Source organism: Vicugna pacos, chromosome 26 (genome assembly GCF_048564905.1).
Source record: "Vicugna pacos chromosome 26, VicPac4, whole genome shotgun sequence".
Taxonomy (NCBI): domain Eukaryota; kingdom Metazoa; phylum Chordata; class Mammalia; order Artiodactyla; family Camelidae; genus Vicugna; species Vicugna pacos.
The window spans coordinates 25,139,456-25,161,792 of record NC_133012.1 but is presented as its reverse complement, the minus strand read 5'-3'; the positions used below and the strand labels follow the sequence as shown (position 1 = coordinate 25,161,792).

Sequence of the window (22,337 nt, the reverse complement as noted above, 5' to 3'; positions counted from 1 at the left end):
ATCTGTTTCTATGCTTATTTCTCTTCTCATCTTATTTTTGAATTGATTGAGCCTTTTGGTTTGTTTGTATTTCATCTTTAATTCATTAATTTAAAATTATGTAAACCTTGAAATGTTACCATGCATGTGTAACGCATTTTAAAGTTAATGATTCTTAAATTAATTCTTAAGAATGTAAAAGTACAAAGAATATGCGTTTGTTTAATCTTGGAGAGCTTGGATTCCGTCTCTGGCTGTGTTCCCAGAACCCAGAAAAGTTCCAGGCAACACACTTGGACCATATGCACCTGCTCATATCTCCACAATGCTGCTGTCCATTATTTTAGCCTTAAAAATTTTAATAAGACAAATCTGACATCACCCTCCTCCTCATCCCTGTAAGCATCTATGTTGAGGTTTATTTATATATTTACCCTTCTTCTGACTCACCATTACTTCTCGCTTTGCCCGGCTTTCTGAAGTCTGTTAGGAGTTCCTTTGATGAAGAAATGGGGGTGGTAGTGCTCTTAGTTTTTGTTTATCAAAAAATATGTTGTTTAGTCCATGCTGTTGTAAAGTTTTGCTGGGTGATTGATTCCAGACTGACTCTTACTTTCTCTCAACTCTTTTTAAGAACATTTATCAACATCTTGTATGATGAGAGATCAGTTGTTAAGAATAAGCTTGTAATTAGATATTTATGTCTTTATAATAGTCAGCTAAATTGTTCAGTATATTCCAGAAGTGAGTTTAAGTTGTTCTCAAACCAACAACATTTTTTTGTTTCAAAGAAAAACCAAATGCAGGGAGGCTCCCACCATCCTTTGAAGGCTGGGTGAGTTAACGGCCAGGCACTCAGAGCAACAGCAAAAGAAAACAAGCATTTCTGGCTTATTTCCACTAGGTGGTGCTATTGAGCCCAAGACGCAACCTGCTGTATCTTTTAATGAAGAAATTTGACTAATTATGGAGGACGTTTATATTGTGTTACTTTCCCCTTCTACATTAATATTTAAAACAATTCATTTTGGAAGCAAGATAATCACAACTGTAACCTTAGGAAATGTGAAAACCCTGTGAACTTCTTGTGCTGGTAAAACATCTGAAATTTTTACTGTAATTCAGATAAATGATCTTTTCATTTAAAAGTGTAGTTTTTTGGTCATTTTTACACATGTTGCAAGTTTTGATCATTGCTATTTTCCTTTGCAGGTGAAATAAAGTTTTCCTTTTCAGACTACTTAAAGAGTAGGGGCTACTTTTTTTTCAATTTTTCTATTAGGCAAGAAAATACCTTGAGTGGCTGTGTTTGTGAGTAAAAACAGACCACCTGTGAATGCGTAGCTTCACCTGAATTGCCATGAGGCATTATAAGCAAAACAAAAATTCTAAAACATGGAAAGCACCTCTTTCCTTCCTGAATGAGGAGTACAGTGTGTAGGTACTGATTCTGCGAGTGTGTGACTGCAGAATGGCGGGGAAACCCACAACTCAGTCTGGGTTTCTTTTCGGCAGATACACAGCTGGAAGAGAACTTAGGAATCACCTAATCTACGTCCATCACTGAACACGTACAGAACTGAGGATCCACATTTTATTTATTTTTTAAACATCTTTTTATTGAGTTATAGTCATTCTACAATGTTGTGTCAAATTCCAGTGTAGAGCACAATTTTTCAGTTATACATGAACATACATATATTCATTGTCACCTTTCCTTTCCACTGTGAGCTACCACAAGATCTTGTATATATTTCCCTGTGCTGTACAGTATAATCTTATTTATTTATTCTACATATGCCTGTCAGTATCTACAAATTTTGAACTCCCAGTCTGTCCCTTCCCACCCCCCGCCTCTTGGCAATCACAAGTTTGTATTCTATGTCTATGAGTCTGTTTCTGTTTTGTATTTTTATGTTCTTTTTTTTTTAGATTCCACATATGAGCAATCTCACATGGTATTTTTCTTTCTCTTTCTGGCTTGCTTCACTTAGAATGACATTCTCCAGGAACATCAATGTTGCTGCAAATGGCGTTATGTTGTTGTTTTTATGGCTGAATAGTATTCCATTGTATAAATATACCACTTCTTCTTTATCCAGTCATCTGTTGATGGACATTTAGGCTGTATCTATGTCTTGGCTATTGTAAATAGTGCTGCTATGAACACTGGGGTGCAGGTGTCATCCTGAAGTAAGGGTTCCTTCTGCATATATGCCCAGGAGTGGGATTCCTGGATCATGTGGTAAGTCTATTCCTAGTCTTTTGAGGAATCTCCATACTGTATTCCACAGTGGCTACACCAAACTGCATTCCCACCAGCAGTGCAGGATGGTTCCCCTTTCTCCATAGCCTCTCCAGCATTTGTCATTTGTGGACTTTTGAATGATGGCCATTCTGACTGGTGTTAGGTGATACCTCATTGTAGTTTTGATTTGCATTTCTCTGATAATTAGTGATATTGAGCATTTTTTCATATGCCTATTGATCATTTGTATGTCTTCCTTGGAGAACTGCTTGTTTAGGTCTTCTGCCCATTTTTTAGATTGGGTTGTTTGTTTTTTTTCTTACTAAGTCATGAGGATCCACATTTTAAAATGCACTTGAGAAAGAAAGGAAAGATTTTGAGAACAGTCTAACTGGTCTGCGGGTCTTTACAAAGCACTTGCTTACAGATGGTGCCCCAAATCAGGACCACATTATGAGTGAACAATCAGGGTCTTCAGTCAGTGTGTATGGACAATTATCTGTTGTCTTCAGTAAAAGCTGTATAGTTAAAAAGTGGCGCGAGTGTTACTAGGACTGGAAGATACAGAAATACCTCGTCCCCTGAATCAGCACACACAGTGAGAAGTGCAGCCCGGGAGTCAGGGAGACTGAACAGAGGATCACAGAGCCTTCCTTTTCAGCTTGTGCAACCTCTGACACTCAGCTTATCCATAAAAGCAGTTAAAATTACCTACTTCCTGGAGATTCAGTGCAGCCAAAACGAAATAACATGATGGGCTCTCAATAAAGAGTTATTCCTGTGCCCCATTAAGAAATAACTTTCAAAAATAGGAAAAAAAAATCCCAGTTTAAGGAATGGACGAGCAGTGTCTGGGGTCTTGGATCTATCCACCTGGGGGCTAAGTTGTGTTTTGAACCTTCCAATGATCGATTCAGGTGAATCTCTTGGTCCTGGATTTGCAAAGCTCATTTGACTGCCTCCCTGGACCCAGCCAAAGTCAGGCCGCTGGCAAGTGGCAGATTACAGATCCACAGTAAGATGTGGGAAACCACAGGCGACAAAAACACAGTATTTACAGAGGCTGTAAAACGGGGACTGAAGCTTCCTTGACTGAACCTACAATAAAGCAATGCACACAATTACAGACCTTACTCCCATCAGTCCCGTGGATTTATACCCACGTGGGTATGTTACAGATTGTAGACTTCTGTGGGTTCCAGGAGGGTTAGCTGTGAGCACTTGTGTACTTGAATGTTTTCTTTTCATTTCTCTAACCACCCAGCAGGTGTCACTCAATCTCTTCAGTTAGTCCATGTTTTGTCGCACCTGCCTAGGTAGGACCCACTGAAGAGAAATCACCTTTAGATATTATGTCAAAGTGACATGTTTGTTGAACTGTAAAAATAACCAGCCTCCCCATCAGCCTATCAGGGACTCGAGGCATCACTGTACTCAAGCAATGATGAATTTCTATTTTCTCATTTAATTAAAAAAAATCTTCATCTCTGTTTCCAAAATGTGTAACTGGGAAATAAATAAGGAAACAGAAGACATGCAGGGACTTTAAATTTGCATTTGTGGTAAAATAATCTGGATTTTCACGAGAGGGGAGAAATCCCTCCTTGATGCTGCTGGAAGGTTACGACTTCACTCTATAGCCTAGAATACAAAAACAGTCTTGCGGTTTGTGGTGCAGAGTCGTGTCGGTGTGTGTGACATAACGTGCTTTTTAATCATTCCTGCCACAGGAACAAGTGACCATCACACCTGGCCACTGGCGCTGGCTCCGGCTTGTTAGGTGGGGCAGAGTCTATAAAATCAGATTATAAAGCGAGTGTCACCTACTAGAGCGACGCCTTCTTCAGCTTCTATGAGTGAGGAAGCGCGTCTTCAAAAGAAAAGATACTGCCCGCAGGGGTCCAAGTTCCTCCGATGCTTCTCGGGCTGTCCTCGTGGTTTGCATGTACTGTCTCCTTTGACAGGGGAGAGCGGTTCATCCTCAGAGTATGTCCAATAAAGGGAGCGACACTGCTCTTTGTCTTTCTCTGTCAGCAATCCTGACTTTTTTTTAATGGGGCAACGGATCATCTCTCTGCAAGCCTGTTTGTGACGCTTGTACTTCCAATTAGTTTGCTGACACAGCTGCACTGAGTGCTCTGCTTAGCTGGAGGCCCCTCCCGAGGGACAGGGAGGGACCCTGAGGTGGGAGGCTTCCCGGGGGATCCAGGTTAACCTGCTTCCGCTCCTCGGGCATCCTTGTCTCCCGGCCATTTGCAACCAGAAAAAAATTACCCAGTTTCGCTTCGTTTTACTTCTTCAGGAAATTCTGGCTTCTGATATAATTTATGCAACTTTTTTTAACTACAAAAAGTCAGTTTTAGGGTATATATAGTAATCCTATTCATCAGGGAAGACAGGAAACAATCAGAGACAAAGATGCCAAATTAATAAAGTTCAGGAAAGAAGAAACTAAGTTGGATACCAAGCAACGACCTATTCGACAGCTTTATGGAAAATACTGCAGTTTAATGATTAAATTTTGAAAATCTGATATGCAAAGAATTTTGCAATGGAACCGTAGGATCTAGAATAGATTTTTAAGACTCTTGAACACTAGATGCTTCCCTGGTGGGCCCCAGTAATGCCCTAGATCTTCCGTCATTAATGCATCCAGTAGAATTCACAAGGACAATCCTCCTGTCCCTCCTTTACTCACACTTCGTCCGCTCTAGAAGTGACCAAGTCCTCAGCTCTCTAACTTAAGGCCACATGGGAAAGTGAGCAGATGACAGCAAAGGAGGAGGCAAGAGACAGACTGTGGAAATGGTCACAATGGTTCCGAGACAAGACGCACACTGCAGGACGGGGCAGGAGGGAGAGACGCGAGCTCCCAGGAGGGGCGGTACTGATGCGCTGGGGCGTCCCAGGAACGCTGATCCGCGAGCTCCCCTGACAGCTGCTCCGCAGCAAAAGCCCTGTGAAGAGTCACAGCTGTCCTTACAGTACGGATGGTCCCGGAAAACCACCCACTGCTCTTTGCAGGAGCGTGACTATTCAAGGCCAGAGATGGGCACAGCGGAGGTGAATACACCCTCTCCTGCCCCTGGGCCCACACCCCTACTTTAAAAGCGATGTCAGGTATTCAGGCGATGTCCTTGTGGTGTGGGACTTTAGGTCCCCAGAGTTTACCGTTTTTCAGCAACATTTTTGAAATGCAGTCATTTAGACTTCTCTTTTCTTTTGCATTTACATTCAAATGCTTGTGATCTGAAAGTTTTGCCATGAAATATGGGTTTTTAGTACATTGTATATCCATGTTAAATTTATATTCCATTTGAAATCCCGTGATGATCGTCCTTTAAAGAATTGAAAATTAATTTTTATATAGTAATAAGCCTTCTCCAAATGTTCTGCGAATACAGTTTATATTTCTTGTGACTGAGAGGGAAGGAAATTTGCTCAAAACAAGAACAGCAATCAGAGTCGGGGTCTCTCCCAGGTTCAACGGCTTAACTTCCCTCGGCCACCTGTCAACCACTCATGACCGGGCTTCAAAGAGCATAGGTTGGTTTTTGGCCAGAAGCTGGGCTCCTCACCATCATCCCATTCCAGGCCACCGTCGCCTCATATCGGGGGATTACAGGTATCCCTCGCTACCCGAAAACAGAGCATTCCTACAAAATCCTTCCTAAACCCAAATGACACAAAGTGACGAAGCAATTTCTTTAGGGCACATCTCGCCATCGGCTGCACAGAATCAATGGAGATAAAGCCCGGGTGTTCACATCCACAGTTCAGAGCTCAGGAGCCCAGAGGGAGACGCTGAGTGTGGTCCGGGGAAGGGTGAGGGGGCGCTGGGCCGCCTTCCTCCCCAGCGTGGCCTCTGCGTAGGCACAGCCCACCTGGGCTCATCCTCGCGTTACAGAGGTTTTGCTCTGACAGCTGGACTGACGCTTTGTTTCCCTCTTTTCTGTCATACGACTTACAGCGGCACACCTTCCCCTCTCTCAGAGGGACCGTTACAGTTCTGGTGCCTGTGCGTCCAGAGGTAACCTGAGCATCGTGGTCTGTTCATTGATCATTCTTAAAGCCCCAGCTGTCATAATTTGGGAGTCAAATCAACAGGTAACAGGGGGCTACTCATCTCTTCAAGTTCTGGACATATTTCTAAGGTATTAGTGCTACCACAGCCATTGTGATTCTTGAAGTATTCAAACATTATCTTCACAGCAGATACACAAAAAGACTCAAGGATACACACTCAGTAAAAAGATAGAAGAAAAAACCCATAGCCCTCTTTCCCTAGCCCTACAGGAGGAGAAAAAGAAACGAAAATGCACTACTGACTTTATTATGTGAGTAATACACTTCTGTGCTTGCGCATCAGTTGCATATGTGTTTCAGAACATGCCCTGCTGGGAAAGTCAAAGCCAGATTCCTGAATTTATCTTAGTATGTTTCTCACTACGCATTTGGTGTACGTTTTAAGAAACTGATTTTTCTCACTACTGCTTTTTATTCTTGAGAAAAGGGAAATGATGCAGAATGAGATAGTGAGAAAAGTTAACGGAAGCAACAGTAATGAGTCACGGTGCGAATCTGGGTCTCACAGATTCCCATGTATAGCAGAAGCGCCTGTCGAGGGAGATGAGAAGGGAAAAAACCCCAGCTGTTCTGAAAAAATATCACAGTGGCCAAGAAGAAAGTTCGCATTTTAAAAAGCAAACTGAACGTCCACGTCACTGCACGCCGTCCCGTTTCCTTGAATTATGGCCGTGTGAAATTGATTTCTGTGTAGATTGGATTCACTGCCAGTTTCCTTTCCTACAAGGTCCCACAGTTCCTTTTCCTTTTTTTTTTTTAAAGAGCAAAAGGACCCCTCAGATGTATTATAACTCGGAATGTCCATCTTACCATGAATCAGACTGATAACGGCCTTTGCTTTGCTGAACGGAGGCGGGCTTCTGAGAGTTCCCGCATTCCTTTCCCACTTGCCCCCTTTCTGATAAGAGGCTGACCCTGAGTTGAAACAATGTCGCCCCCGTTTACACTGGCAGGTGGCGCTTCCTCCCTGGTGCGGGAACTCAGCCGCACCCTCCGTTCACCAGGGTTCCCCACCACGAACACAGACAGGGCCACCTGGCTAACAAGGTTCTGCGGACGAGAGTGAAAATTCCCTCGTGCTGCAAAATGAAAGCAGGCTTTCTTCTTGGGAAACTGGGCCCTGACAAATAATTTCTTTTTTCCGTGGCTGATCTCTCCTTCCTGCATGTGGATCTTGTTAGGAAGGACAGTTATTTTCTAATAAATATGGTCGCTGTCATGCTGAAAAGTAGAGTTTTGAAAAATTATCTTTCTCGTGTTAGTCACGTCGTAGCGATTACCAAGATGTACGAGCAAGGCTGCCCGTCTGGTGGGTCACATCCACCACCAAGAAGGCGCACATCTCACCGCCATTTTCCTGTCCACGTGTCCTTGCTTTCTCCCAGTCTCACTAAGCAACTCAATTCTTTAAGAAGAGAGGATTGACTCCAGTTTTAGCTGTAGGTATACTATTGCTTGCAGGCCTGACCTCACATTGGCAGGGTCTGGGGTAAAAGTACAAAGGCAGGCCCACATATTTGGCTAAATATCTAGAAATTATCAATCAGGCTCATGGCATGTTAAGTCAAATATGTCCTATTCTCCTGCCCTAACAAATCTGCCTTCATTATAACTTGGACGTGCAAGTTTGAATTGAAACGTCTTGGACCGTTGCCCTGTTCCAGGATGAAGGTAAATGGCGGGGATTCCAGCTGGCCTCAGACTGCTGACTGAGCGTTTCTCTTCCCGGCCTCAGGCATATGGGTGTGGAAACTTCGCCCAGAGGCATTTCTAAACTCCATCTAGACCTTCCCCATCCAACAAACAGATGTCCTGTGGCCTCCCCCGGGGCCTAGGGGTGTAGATACCAATGGTGTATGGACTCTGTGGGCCAAAGGCCTAAACAGATCTTTGAAGCAGGCTTGGAGCCCCCGGGACAGGGGCTTTGGAGCTGGTGTATCTGGAGCATCATCTTGAAGGGCGGTGCGGGCTCAGCTGGAGGAGAAGGGAGGTGAGGGTAACGTCTCTCCTCAATCCTCGTGAGGCCACAGACAGGGAAACACGGGGCCAGGGCAGACTACTGGTTACTTGAACCTTTGCTGTACAGATTTTATGAAATTCCATATTGAGAATAGTTGGTAACATAAAATAACAACCATAAGGTAAGCATACTGCTTACATTTACTTTGAGTCCGGGGATCTGCACGGGATAAACATAAGGAGCCACACACACAGTGCTGCAGAGGAGCGAGGTGTCCCGTCCCGAACAGGAACCCGTCTCCACGGCAGGCACAGCTTGGAGACCGCGGCACACACAGAGAACTTTCTGGATATTACCTCTGCATCCTCACTGCTCATTTAGCTGTTTGTTCCAGCAATTATCGGACATCTGCATTGTGCTGACATGGTGTGGGGTGTGGGTGATCCAAGTGTGACTGCCAACGCAGAGATAAATAAACCACGGATTCCACTCTCAACGGGGCTCAGTACTTACGCAGGTAAGGATGGTGGCCTGTGGAAAGCACTGACACAGACGTATTTAAGAGACATTGGTATCTGGAGCGATTTAACCTATTCCTGCAGGCAGGACAATGCGATGGTTAAGTGCATCCAAATCTTTGGGTGTGGAGAGCTCTTTGTTTAATTCCCATCTCTACCACTTGCTAGCTTATTAAGTTACTTAACCATAAGCCTTAATTGCTTCATGTGTGAAACGGACTGTGATGAGAAATCATGTACGCACACAGAGTCCTTACTATGTTACAAAGCCCTTAGCATGTATTACAACAACCTTAGCAGGTAGGTACTGTTAATAGCCTCATTTTACAGAGGAGGTCGCTGAAGCATGGAGAGGTTACTTAAGGAACCAAAGGGTACGCAGCTAGTAAATAATGGAGCCATGATGACAACCCAGGTAGCTGACTCGTCTGCGCTTCTAATCACGATCCTATTCTTCCTTCACAGGAAAAGTGCATTTCCTGACACGCGGTAAGAGCTAAGTACATATTCTAATTAGTGTTACTGACCAAGACAAAGGGGAAGCAAGAGAGGGTTTCCATCAGAAGTACGGATGAGCTGGTCTTGCAGGAGGTTGGGTAGACAGAGCAACTCCAGACGCAGCAACAAGTCAGAAGAAGGAACAAGTGGTACTGAGAGGCTACTGGGACCTGGGAGAGTGGAAGGGAGCAGTGGGCAGTGGGCGCTGAACGCTGAAGGGCCATGTGACCACACTAAGGACCCATTTACTTCTAAAAATCGAGGGTAGTGGTTGCAGCCCACAAATCAGGCTTCCCCCAGCAGGAAGACAGAAAGACTTGGGCTAAAGCGGAGCTGGCTCCCCTTTGACCCTGTGGCTGTCATGAAAGTGTGCCATGGTTTTTGTTGCCTGAGTATTATCTCCCTAATGCAGGGCTTCTTTTTATTGAAATCCTAAAATTCAGATGGTGTCCTGAGGATGAACTTCCATGTTTACGGCTGTTTGGATTTTTATCCTTTCCCATACTGGAGTAGATTAAAATAAATTCCATGTAATGCTTCCAGTGAACTTGCTCTAAGTGCACAATAATGCATTTATCGATATGACATCTTCTCAAATATTTTTGAGGGTATTCTAAGTGCAAGTCAGTGTGCTAAGCATTGTGGAGGGAAAAAGACACAAAAAGCTGTAAGTTAACTAACCATTTCACGCAGTTACACAGTTTTTTATAATTCAAATGGGTCCTGTGTACTCTATTTTATCCTTCGCTCAGATTCTTTCTTGTAATAATCTTGTAAAATAATTTCCCAGTCTTTCCAAGTATCTATTACTTCCTCCATCTCCCATGTCTAATGTAAAGCTAAGTTGTTTATTTAACAATTATGAGTGGATTCAGTGGATTAGTATAACAGCATAAGGCTGGTCCAACTATTTCCCTAAGGGAATGTATCATAATATGAACATTTTGGCAGAGTCAGTGCAGTGCTACTGTTTTTAAAGACCATGTTTTGACTTTTGGAAGACTGTATTTCAGAAATCTTGGTATATATATCGCAGAGTGATTTTTTAAAAAAATTCCTCTTGTTAGATTTCTCACTGAAATCGATCTAATTAAAAGTCTATGTGCTTCAAATATTAAAACTCCAATACATAGGTACACTGCGCATTTAGTCACATGTGTGACTGTGGTAGTTTTGGGGTGGAAAAACTGGTGTAGTGACTTTGACTAAATTGTCCTAAACAATTGGATTGGACCTCTTTAGAAAGTCCATTATTCTTTAACTGGATTAATTTTATTGAGTCATTATTGCGGAGTTGTGAATAAACTCTTGCAGTATTTTTTATACTTCACGTTCAGAGTGGAGATAATGAAAGCACCTGTTACAACCATCCTAACGTCTACGCTCTGTTACACTTTTACAATTTTCCTTCTGCCAGGGGGACTTCTGCCTTCCTCCTTGTCAGTGCTTGGTGATGACCCAAATCTAGTTATTATAGGAGCTGATTTCTGAGTAGATCACTCAGTAATCACATCCTCTTACTTTTCCAGCAAGACCAATTTGCAGACTCTTCTTTGCAGGGACAGTTTACTAAGTTCTGTGGGTAAGTGACTGAAATAAAATCTGAGGAAGACTCAACTAGTTTAAACCTTAGAACTATTCAGTGACTGTTGTATTAAAAGCAGTTGATCAGAAAAATCACTTCTTTCTGTTACTTTGGTGATAATGATGACCCTGCTACTATTACAATCACTTATTGGGAAATTATTATGTTTTAAGATCCATGAGGAGAATGAGGCTTAGAAAGATTAAATGTCATGTCACAAAGCCAGTAAGTGGCAGAACCAACATTTGAACCTTCGACGGTTTTACTGAAGAGCAATTGTTCATAACAATGAAGCTAAAACCTCACGTGTGTGATCTGATCTACTTTTATTTGTGCCTATGTCCTTTCCCTTAGCTAATATGTATAGCACTTTTTACATGCCAGGCACGAACTCAGCACTTTACAGTGTATTAGCTCATTAAATGTGCACAACAATTCATTATAACCCGGATACAATTTTACATACGAGACACAGAGCGGCTGACCAGCTTGGCCGACGCCCACCGAGTCACCGTGCAGCTTGCCCGCAGGCTGTACTACTTCCGCTGTGTACATGCCCCATGATGGTGGATGGTTAGTCATGACTCTAGAGAGGCAATTTCATACTATTTCCGCAGAGCAAAAATAAACTACATCATCCCTTCTGGATGCTGTAACGTATGTAAAATCCAAAGGGCAAGTGCAGATCACATTAAGCCTACATAAAAGGCAATGCCTGGCTTACAGGGAGCCACTTCTTGATTTTGATGATTTAATTGAAGAAGAAAAAGTGGTATTCTGATCAAAACCATGCTGAAAACTGCTGTTGCTAAGGCTTTATAGGTTAGATTATATTTTGCTTTAAGCTGTTTGTCAAATTCAGCCATCTTGAGGTTTTTGTTCTCCTCAAATCAGTTTCAATTAATTTATCAAATCCTTTTAACAGAATCTGTTTCAGTGTTTTTGTGGATCTACCAAAAATAGAGCCTTATTAGCTTTCTGTAATCTTTAAATTAGGTTTGCTCATATGACCTAATACTCCATACGAATAATCTAATTTACAGCACCCCAATCAAAAGGGGAAATGTCAGTCCTTTATTTTAGTTTCTAGTGTGATCTGTCCTCTCTGAAATACATTATACTTGTACACATTTTCTCCCACTGGCAGATGGAAATCAATGGTGCCATAAATTTATCTGAATAACATAAGATACAGCCTACAAATATGCCAGATTAAGAACTGACTGCCATAATTCACATAAGGACATATCCAATAAATATTGATTAAAAACTGATACTTTTGCTTTTAAGATGGAGTCCAGGGTTGTTTTAATTTTAATATAACAGATTAATTTACCAAACCATGGGGGTGAGTTTCTTATGCCTTAACAAAATTTCAGATTTCAGTTTTATGTTTATTCTCATCAACTCTTTCTTCATATAAAAGAATAGGGAATGCTAGACTATATTTACAGCCAAATACATGATATTACCCCTAAAAAACTCAAAAATGTTAAGCAGAAAGACAATTAAAAGGGCAACATAGTTTACTTTAGATTTTTCTTATGGCATCTTAGACTCACGAGTCAAAGTTTAGGTAGAACTAAGCTTTTAAAAGATCCTATACTTACAGTGAAATAATACTTCTCATGAGTTGATTAAACTTCAAAGGTATGTGGGGTTTGCCATATGAAGAAAAAAGATATTTCATTCTGGTAACTAATATGATGGAATGTTTATTTCAACATGTCAGAAGATTATGGCTCATTCAAGAATTATTTATGTGTCTATCTGAAATAATGGGCTATGGTTTCTCGACTGAATGAAGAATGAGGTAATGATTAGAAGTTGACCTCTTGAGAGAACAGGAAGGCACCGAAGAGCTTATGGTCAAAGGAGGTTCAAGAACATCTTGAGAGGGAGAAGGGGGGTCCAAGGATTAGGAGAGGAAGTTGTTTTAAAGGGTATAATTTCAGAACACATCATTGTAGTTGGAGACACTGAAGAAGATGAGATGGTATACGGTGTGACCTGTAAGGGTCACAGAAGTGACAGGAACTCACGCAGAGGAGGACAAGAAAGCGTGACGTCCAGGTTTGCATGATTCATTCACACGGATGCAAAAATCACCAAGAAGGATCGTAGGAAAGGAAACCTGTAAATAGGGGGTCACAGCCCCCAAGAAGTCCTGGAGAGCTTTGACAAAGTGCTACTGATGCAACGCGCTGAGATGAGATCCTGACAACAGTGGAGCACAAGCCGAAGCCCCGGGGATTTGGAGGACGCGGGTAAACCCTCAACTTTGGTCTGAGAGAGGAAAAGAAGAGTTGCGTCAACAGGCGAAAGTTACATTTCAGAAGAATGAGCTGGGGGTAAGGGATGTCCTTTAATAAATGAATGGTTAACAAAGGATTTCCTTGGGATGTAGTTGTAATGAGATAAATTATATTATCCACACTTAAGATCAGAAAATTAAGGTATTATTGGCTTATTTTCCTTCAATTTGTTCTATGTTTTCACCCCAAATAATTATAAATACTACAAATTTCTTTTATTCATAGAATCTGATAGCTAAACCAAGGCCTATAGAATATTTGTAACTTTTTAAAGGTCAAGGAATTGGTCAAGAATGAAGAAAAGGCCTAAAATAAAGATTTTCTTTAGTCAACCCAGTACAAAATTCTTAGAGATCTGATATTTCTGTTTAGTGATGATACCATCTTTACACAAAGAATATAGCCCATCATGTTGATAGGCAAATTGAAATAAGCATTGTATTTATGAGGGTATAAGAATAAATGTAATGCTTATTACCTTGAAATGTAAGTGTCTACCAGTGCCTCAGTTTTACAAGACATGTGGACGAGACACAGACATTTTACGACCTGTTCCAGGTAATTTTCTCTCTCTCTCTTTTGACATCATTACCTCCTTCTCAGAATTATAGACTGTATCTTGCAAAAGATATTTCAGAATTTCAACTGAAAGCTTTTCACTTAGTTTCCCAAGGTGATCAAAATATTGAGAACATGAGGATTTGGGGAGAGTGGCCTGCCTGGGGAGGGCATGTGAGCCCCTCACCCCTCCCCGTACCTTGCCCTGTGCAGCTCCTCCACCTGCTGGACTTGAATTTTATCCTTTTATAATAAACCAGTGATGTAGTGAGTTGTGTATATATATATATATATATATATATATATATATATATATATATATATATGTATGTCATACCTTGGAGATGTGTGTGTGTGTGTGTATATGACATGAGCGTTAAATATTTTAAAGTGTTGTTTTTAAGGACAATTTTCTCAAAATATTAGAAATGGCCTGAGACTTCACAGTCTGATGATCTGGGTTCAAGGTGAGAGTTTGTTATCACTAGCTGTGTGTGACCTTAAGATTATTTCTTAAACACTCAATTTCCTTTTCTAAAAAGTTGGTAAAATTACACCATCTCACAGAAAATTTTGAGGGTGAACTGGGATAAAACATAAAGGCAGTTTGCAAACTATAAACGCCATGACTTATCTTGTCAGTAACACTCATTAACTATCAGCTATGGGGTGATGATCTCACTGAACTCCCTAGAAGTTAAAACTGAAGGAGACTTCTCAGCTTTTTGTAGACGAAGAAGCTGAGGCCCAAGGAGGCGGTCTCACTCGGTGGCAGAGCGGAGAGCTCGGTCGGAGAGCTCCAGCTCAGAGCTGCGGCTTGGTTGACTCAGCGGTCTTTGCACTCCTCAGGCCTGCAGCAAGTTGTTGTTGTTGTTACCTAAGAATAGTTTTTACATTTTTAAACTGTATAAAAATCAAAAGAATAATATTTCATCCTTCAGGAAAATTGTCTGAAGTTCAAATCTCGATGTCCACGAGCATAATGTATTGGAACACAGATGTGCTCGTTGGCTATGCGATGTCACTGGCTGTCTTGAGGTGATGGTGGCAGAGCTGAGCAGTTGTGACAGGCACCATATGGTCTGCAAAACTAACATATTTACCATGCGTCCTTATGCAGAGAAGTTTGCTAACCTCTGCAGGGCACTATTCAACCTTCACAGTGACACCTGTTGACCACTCACCACCACTGTCCTCTTAACTAATAACCACAAAGCGAGAGAATGAGATTTGCTCTTTACATCTTACATCAATCTTTTGAAATCAATATAATAATTAAATCTACTTCAGACCAAAGCCTCAGTAGATTAAACTGTTTTGTCAAAGTAAAAACTAAAACCAAATATCATTAACCTAAAGGTTTATTTATATTTTTTATTTTATTTCTTTCTTGCCCATTTGATTCCTTGCTTTTTGTCTGTGTATATGTACACATACACACACACATAAAGCAACGAGTCTCATTTTCAGCTACAGTAAATCTAGCCCCATTTGTGGCAATAGTAAAACCAGGAAACAAATATACAGAATACACAAAATGTTCTTTAACTTCAAAGGAAGAAAAAGGGAGACACATCAGATTTTGAGCTGACGTTGCCCAAAAATATTTGTTTCTGCTAAAATTTTTAGAAATGAATCAATTTAATGTCTCACATATTAAGTGTGATACTCTAAAATTGCGTCATTTTTTTCCCCTCCATATAGTTTCTATGCAAACGGTATTTTTGCAGGAAGGTATCAAGTTAGAATGCAACTGATGTAGTTCATTGAAATTACTAATATTACAGGGATGGTAACAATATCATTTGGGTTTTTTGAAGAGAGTGTTTGCCATAAATCAGTTATTTCCAACTTTACATCAGTGCCTAGGTTACAACATTAGAGTGATCCAGATGAAGTTTTGTCTAGGAAAGTACACATTCTTAACTTTCTTAGGGAAACACGTAACACAAACACTACATTTGCTCTCTGATGGCCTATTCTTAGAATTGAATGTCACTGGCATTTTTAGAGAACTGGTATACAATTAATCTTTGAAGCTTTTGACAGTTTTAAGACTTAGGAATTAAAAATTGCCAGGCATTGCCTCCGAAGAGCCAGCTTCAATACTTGTGAGCCTATCATGTTACATTAGTGCTTGAAAAGCAATGTAACACAGCATTCATAAAGCAACACAAAAAGACCTCAGCTCTTGAAACCCCAAAGCAGCTCTTGAAGTCCAAATATGTTTCTTTGTTGTCTGTGAAAGTGTTAGGTGCAATCAGAGAATCTGTTCATCTGGCTAAATTTCCCATTTACAGTATATTAGCTATTCTCAGTTAATTAGGGCCATAGTTATGGCCATAATACTGTTGGATAAGCTGGCAAAAAAAAAAAATTAAATTTACCTAAGACTTCTTTAGCCAAATTCCAGATTATAGTTTGTTTGCTTATTTGCTTTTCCTGAAATGACCCTTACCTTATTTTATGTTAGTCTTGAACCTAACATTAGGCAACAAGTTAGTTTTGATGAACTAATATTTTTAGACCTGAAGTCCCTTTTTTTCTAGTATTGTTTATCACAAGAACACACCATAGTATCTAAAAGTAAACAAAGACATACTTGTTTAACTAAGCTTTGCGTCATTTTGACATTACTTCTATTGGTTTAGTAATTAAAAGAGTTTGGTGAAGACTGGCTTGTATACACATACAGTTTTACTTGTTTTTTTTATTTAAAAAACATTAAATCAAATATGCAAATAATTTACTTGATTGCATATTTGGATAGAAATTCATTTGGCTAAAAATAACACCAGATCTTTTCTGGAATATATAAATGTTTATAAGGATTTTCTAGCAATTTAAGGGGACTGTGATTATTGGTGACCCTGGAGGATGTAGTTAAAGGTATTTTAGTATGAAGCCTATAAACATGCTATAAAGGACTGACCCTAACCGACCTTAATTTTTTTACTTCGAAATAATTCTTTAACTAGGCAAGTGATTTTCCAAAAACTTTAAAGTGACTGGCTTGTAGTGAAATTTAAACTCAAAAATGAAGATGTAAAATTAAGTTGTTCATCCATTTTGGATTTCAAGAACATTCTGGGATTTAAGAACTGACTCTTCAGGATTCGAAGCCCTACTGGTGTATTTCAGCTGCTGGTGACGGTTATGCTGCTGAGTTATGACATTGGAGGTTGCCTTCTATTTCTTCCAGAGATTTTCCCTGGGACCACATGCACAGTCACTGGTCATTTTTCCATTAGCCTGAAAAACTAACAGAGTGAAAATAAACTCCACGGACAAATGACAAGCGAACTTACAACCAGCTTCAATGAACACCTGTGCTCACAGCTGCTTCCTGAGGGAATTTTAAATTTTAAAAGGTCTTACAAGGGATCCTGTACTTTTTTTTTTTTCTGTAGAGTAAATTTCGGGGAAAGACAGTGAGTAGCAGCACGTGGTCTGTTAGCAATGCCAGTGACATGATCAGGACCCGGTGCCCAATTACAACAGTTGATAAGTATTTGTTGATTTAAGTATCCTTAGAGTTTATTGAAAATGGCTTCTCAGTGGATAAATAATGTTCAAAGCAAACTCTGGGTTTCAAGTTTTAATATCTTCCTGAAGCACTCCTTCGAGGTTTTTGGCTATTGAACTAAATATTTAAGCACTGATAAAATGAGGCCCTCTTTCTCCTGGAATTTGTCAGCTTTTTTGAGGATAGCACTCATAATACAGAGAATGGCAAAATTTTATTGTTTAGAACCAGGACGGAGAATTGTCCAAGTTAAGGAAGTCTCTTAGAATTCAGATTTGGGAAAATTAGTAAGTAAAAAATATGCTTTTTCTTTCTGAGGTCTTTTCTAAGTTGGTGAAGCTGAATAAGGCCATTCTGTAATCTCCTATAGGAGACACAGAATTTCTCAAATTACATTTAATTTAGGTTGGAGAGTCAGATAACAGCGCCATAGATTGGATCTTCTTTGGTAAGATGGTAAACATTCAGTATTTATGTTCCGAAGGAAAAGCAAAAGTTAAAAATAACAAACGATTCAAAATAACGATCTTAGGCAATACATCACCGTCAGATCAAACCCAACCAAACCACATACTGGAAGGCAGACCCTCCCTTATTCCAGCCCTGGCCTCATGACTCACCACCTTCTGATGAAACAGGAACAGTGCAAACAGCTATAGAATGTCACACTCTTAACTGTCAAAGGTGACCGGCCCCACCCCGACCCCCAGTCCACTTCAGCCTGGGGAATACGACAGGATTTCCACAGCTAAATAGTGACCTGTTCTCTCTTGCTCAATCCCAACCTGTCCAGTCTCTAGATGCCTCTCCAAAATAGTCCGGGAACTCTCTGAACAGCATCCCCCTTCCTTTCCTGAGTCAGCCCACCCTCCTGCTCTTCATGGTGACTGAGTCTGTCCCTGATGGCGTCTGCAGCCGCTCTGCATAGGGACAGTGCCCAGCGTGCGATTCTGGGGAACTTTGAAGGGGCCCCAACACTACAGCAAAACACCTGCTGCTTAGTTTCTCTTTCAAGCGCCCCTTCCCACTATCACAGATGACTTTTCATGTCATCTTCCTTCTCTCGAAACGCTCTCCAACTCATGTTTCCATCTAATGACCTCTTTTCATACATCCTTGAAATCAAAACAGCATTAGAAAATAAAGCATTAGAAAGAAAACCATTTAGAAGACACCAGAAACCACCAGGCGACTCCTCCCTCACCTTTCCTACCACCAACCACGGACCTCTGTGCAACAGGACCCTTGCTGTCCTTCCCTTCAACTGAAGGCGTCGTCCCTCCCATGAAAGACCCCGCCTTCCACGTGTGCTGTCCACCTCAGCCCTCGCACCTGCTGGCAGCTGCGTCCCCAGCCCTTTTTCCCTGCTGCACTTCCTAGTCTGGCTTTCTCTATTTGGTCATTTCATCAATATAGATACATGAAAAAAAAATACAGTATGAAGTGCAGAGGACAGTAATTCCTTCTGTTTGACTGACAAACTTATGCAGATGTACAACACATGTAGTTCCTATTCGGTATTTTTTCAATGTAGCAACAGTTAATTAAATTAAATGATACTTTAAAAACTAGAAATCTGTGTTTTAATTTTCCCACATTTGCTAAAACCAGGTTAGCCACTATATTTGTGAGATTATACCATATGGATAAAGACAGCTTCTACAAGTAGTGAGCATGTGATGTCTACATGGACACACGCTAGCGTTTTCCTGAATAGACAGGGAGGAATTTCCAAGTTGTGTGGTACAGGTTTAACATTCTGTGCAACTGCCAAACTCTGTTCCAAAGGGGCTGCACCTTCTTACATCCCCACCAGCAGTGTTCAAGGGTTCCAGGTTCTACACAACCTACTGTCCATCCGTTATTCCATTCAAGAGGGTATGTAATGGTATCTCATTGCTGCTTTAATTTTCATTTCCCTGAAGAGTAATGATGCTGAGCATTCTTTTTTCCCCTAAGCATTCTTTTCATGTGCTACCTTGGTATATGATTTTGATGAAATGCCTCTTCAAATCTTTTGCCCATATTTAATTGTTTTTCGTCTTATTATCGAGTTGTATTTTTATATATTTCACAAACTAGTCCTTTACCAGATACATAATTCACAAATATTTTCTCTTAGTCTGAGGCTTGCCTTTCTGAATAGTGTCTTTTAAAAATTTTGATGAAGTCCAATTTATCAAGTTTTTGAAAAAATGGATTTGCTTTTGGCATTTGTCTAAGAATTTTTTGCTCAACCAAAGAGCACGGTGTTGTCTCTTATGTTTTATTCTTGAAATTTTATAGTTTTTTTTCTTCCAGTCTTATTGCAATACAATAGACATAGAGCACTGTGTAAGCTTCGGGTTGCACAGCATAATGGTTTGGCTTACAGGCATCAGGAAATGATCATCACAATCAGTTTAGTGAACATCCATCATCTCATCTCACACAGATACAAAATTAAAGAAACAGAAACAAAGTTTTTCTTGTCATTAGGACTCTTCGGATTTACTCTCTTAACTTGCACATAAAGCATATAGTGTGTTAATTATTATTTATTACATTGTACACGCATCCCTGGTACTTATCTATGTTATAAATGGAAGTACCTTTTGACTGCCTTCATCCAATACCCCCTACCTCACTGCTCATCTCTGGTAACCACAAATCTGATCTCTTTTCCTTTCTTTTCTTTTTTTTCAGAACTTACGGTCTATTCAAATCTTTCCTCATTTTTTATTTGTTTTCTTATTATTGAATTTTTAGGGCTCTTTATTCTGACATAACTCCTTTATGAAATATGTGCTTTGCAAATATTTTCCCCAGTATGTGGTTTGCCTTTTTCTTGTATGTATTTATTTTAAATTTTTTTACTTTTCAAAATTCTTACATTTAGGTCTATGATTCACATACAGGGAGTTTCTGTGTGTGGTGTGATGGGAGGGCCTTATGTTCTGTTTTCTTGTTATTGTTGACGCTACAGAATTCTACTGCTTTTATCTGAAGTTCAGGAGTTTTGCAGGCAAAAATGTCATATGCTAATTATATCTCAATAAAACTGGGGGGAGGGAACCTGCCAGCTGAGCTAGGTCAAATTACTGACCCATATAATTCCAAGCAAATAAAACAATTGTTGCTTTAAGTCACTTGATTTGTGGTGGTTTGTTATGTAGTAACTGATAACTGAGACAATATATCTTATTCATTTTATATTTTCTCTATGGATAGTTATGCCTGAACAGAAAATCTTAAAACAGATATGATGGTAATTTTTAGTCTACTTCAAAATTTTGGAACACATCTGATATCAGAAGACACATGCGCCCCAATGTTCACAGCAGCATTATTTATAATTGCCAAGATATGGAAACAACCTGCGTCCATCAACAGATGACTGGATAAACAAGATGTGGTGCACATATATCTATCTATGCACACAATCGACTAGTACTCAGCCATAAAAAATGGAGTTTTGCCATTTGTAGCAACATGGATGGACTTGGAGGACATTATGCTAAGTGAAATATAAGTCAGAGAAAAACAAATACTGTATGACATTGCTTATATGTGGAATCTAAAAAATACAACAAACTAGTAACTGTAACATAAAAGAAGCAGGCTCACAGATGTAGGGAGCAAACTAGTGGCTACCAGTGGGGAGGGAGGAGGGGCAAACAGGGGTGGGGGAGTGGGAGGTACAGACTACTGGGTGTAAGACAGGCTCAAGGATGTATTGTACAACACGGGGAATACAGCCAAAATTTTGTAATAACTGTAAATGGAGAGTAACGTTTAAACATTGTGTAAGAATAAAAATTTTAAAAATGAATAAATGAAAAAAGAAAGTACAGACTTTCTGATCTTTTGTATAGACATGTATCTTTTTTGGCTCAATTGTCATTAAGGTAGAAGCTTTTATTAAACTATTTGCCTGAGAAACTGAAGACTATAAACAGAACTACAATATATAATCTGTGAATTTACCTCTCCTTACAATGGCCATTGTCTTCAATCATAACAAACTCCCTCACTTGAAAGGTTGTTCTGGCAAATAGGGCTATACATCTTTTGTCTACTTTTTTTGGGTACAGTGGTCCCTCCCTATCCGCTTGGGGTGCATTCCAAGACCTCTAGTGAATGCCTGAAACCTCAGATAGTACCAAGCTGTACATAGAGACACACATCTTTGATAAAGTAGGCAAAGAGACAAACGGCGATAACTAATATAATAGAACAATTAGAACAAATACTGTAATGAAAGTTATGTGAATGTCACCTTTCTCTCTCATAAGGTCTTACTGTTTGGTACTCACCCTTCTTCTCGCGATGATGGGAGAGGAAGTGAGGTGGATGACACAGGCGTTGCGATTTAGCGTTGGGCTAGTGTGGACCTTCTGATGACACATCAGGAGAATCATCTGCTCCCAGTGACCCTGGATCATCAGCAATGACGGAGTGGATGGCTGGGTGTCAGGAGCAGACGATGTCCGTGGTTGGGGATCCCAGGCAGGTCAGAGCTGGATGGAGAGAGATTTTATCAGGCGACTCAGAACAGACACGCAATTTAAAACTTATGCATTGTTTACTTTTGGAATTTCCCCTTTAGTGTCTTTGGACTGCAGCTGACAGAGGGTAACTGAATCCTCATAGAGCAGCACCACAGATAAGTAGGGGAGGCTACTGTATGGACATATATCTTTTGTATAGATCTTTTAAACTTGTGTTTATCAAGTTTGACATTTATGTCAAAGTTAATGAAATCAGTATTGTTTTTATGGGATTGCATGCGACTTTTAAAGCTCTTGGCTGTTAATGTGTAAGATTCATGTCTCAAGTTAAAGTCTACCTAAGTTGCTTTTGTTGCCTGCAGTATCTCTTTGGGAAAAATGCAACTTTTTGGGAGAAAGGAGAAACTACTTCTCGTAACAGATTCTTTAATCAACAGCAATCAACTCCTTGCCTTTTATAACCACTTGCAAAGAAAAGGATTCTTAATTTCCCATTTCCAAAATACCCTAATGTAATAGATTTCTAATTACTTAACCGAAGTAAACTGTTTGATGCCTGCTCAGACATTAGGGT

At 40.2% G+C, this 22,337-nt stretch overlaps 1 long non-coding RNA gene across 1 annotated transcript in view; it reads right to left on the bottom strand.

The window, feature by feature from the left end:
* The window catches only part of LOC140689519 (uncharacterized), a 34,844-nt gene that overhangs the window by 6,947 nt on the left and 5,560 nt on the right, over positions 1–22,337 (bottom strand). The window contains exon 2 of the long non-coding RNA XR_012064563.1: positions 21,569–21,772. This is a non-coding gene — a long non-coding RNA (uncharacterized lncRNA). The remainder of the gene's footprint in view (positions 1–21,568; positions 21,773–22,337) is intronic.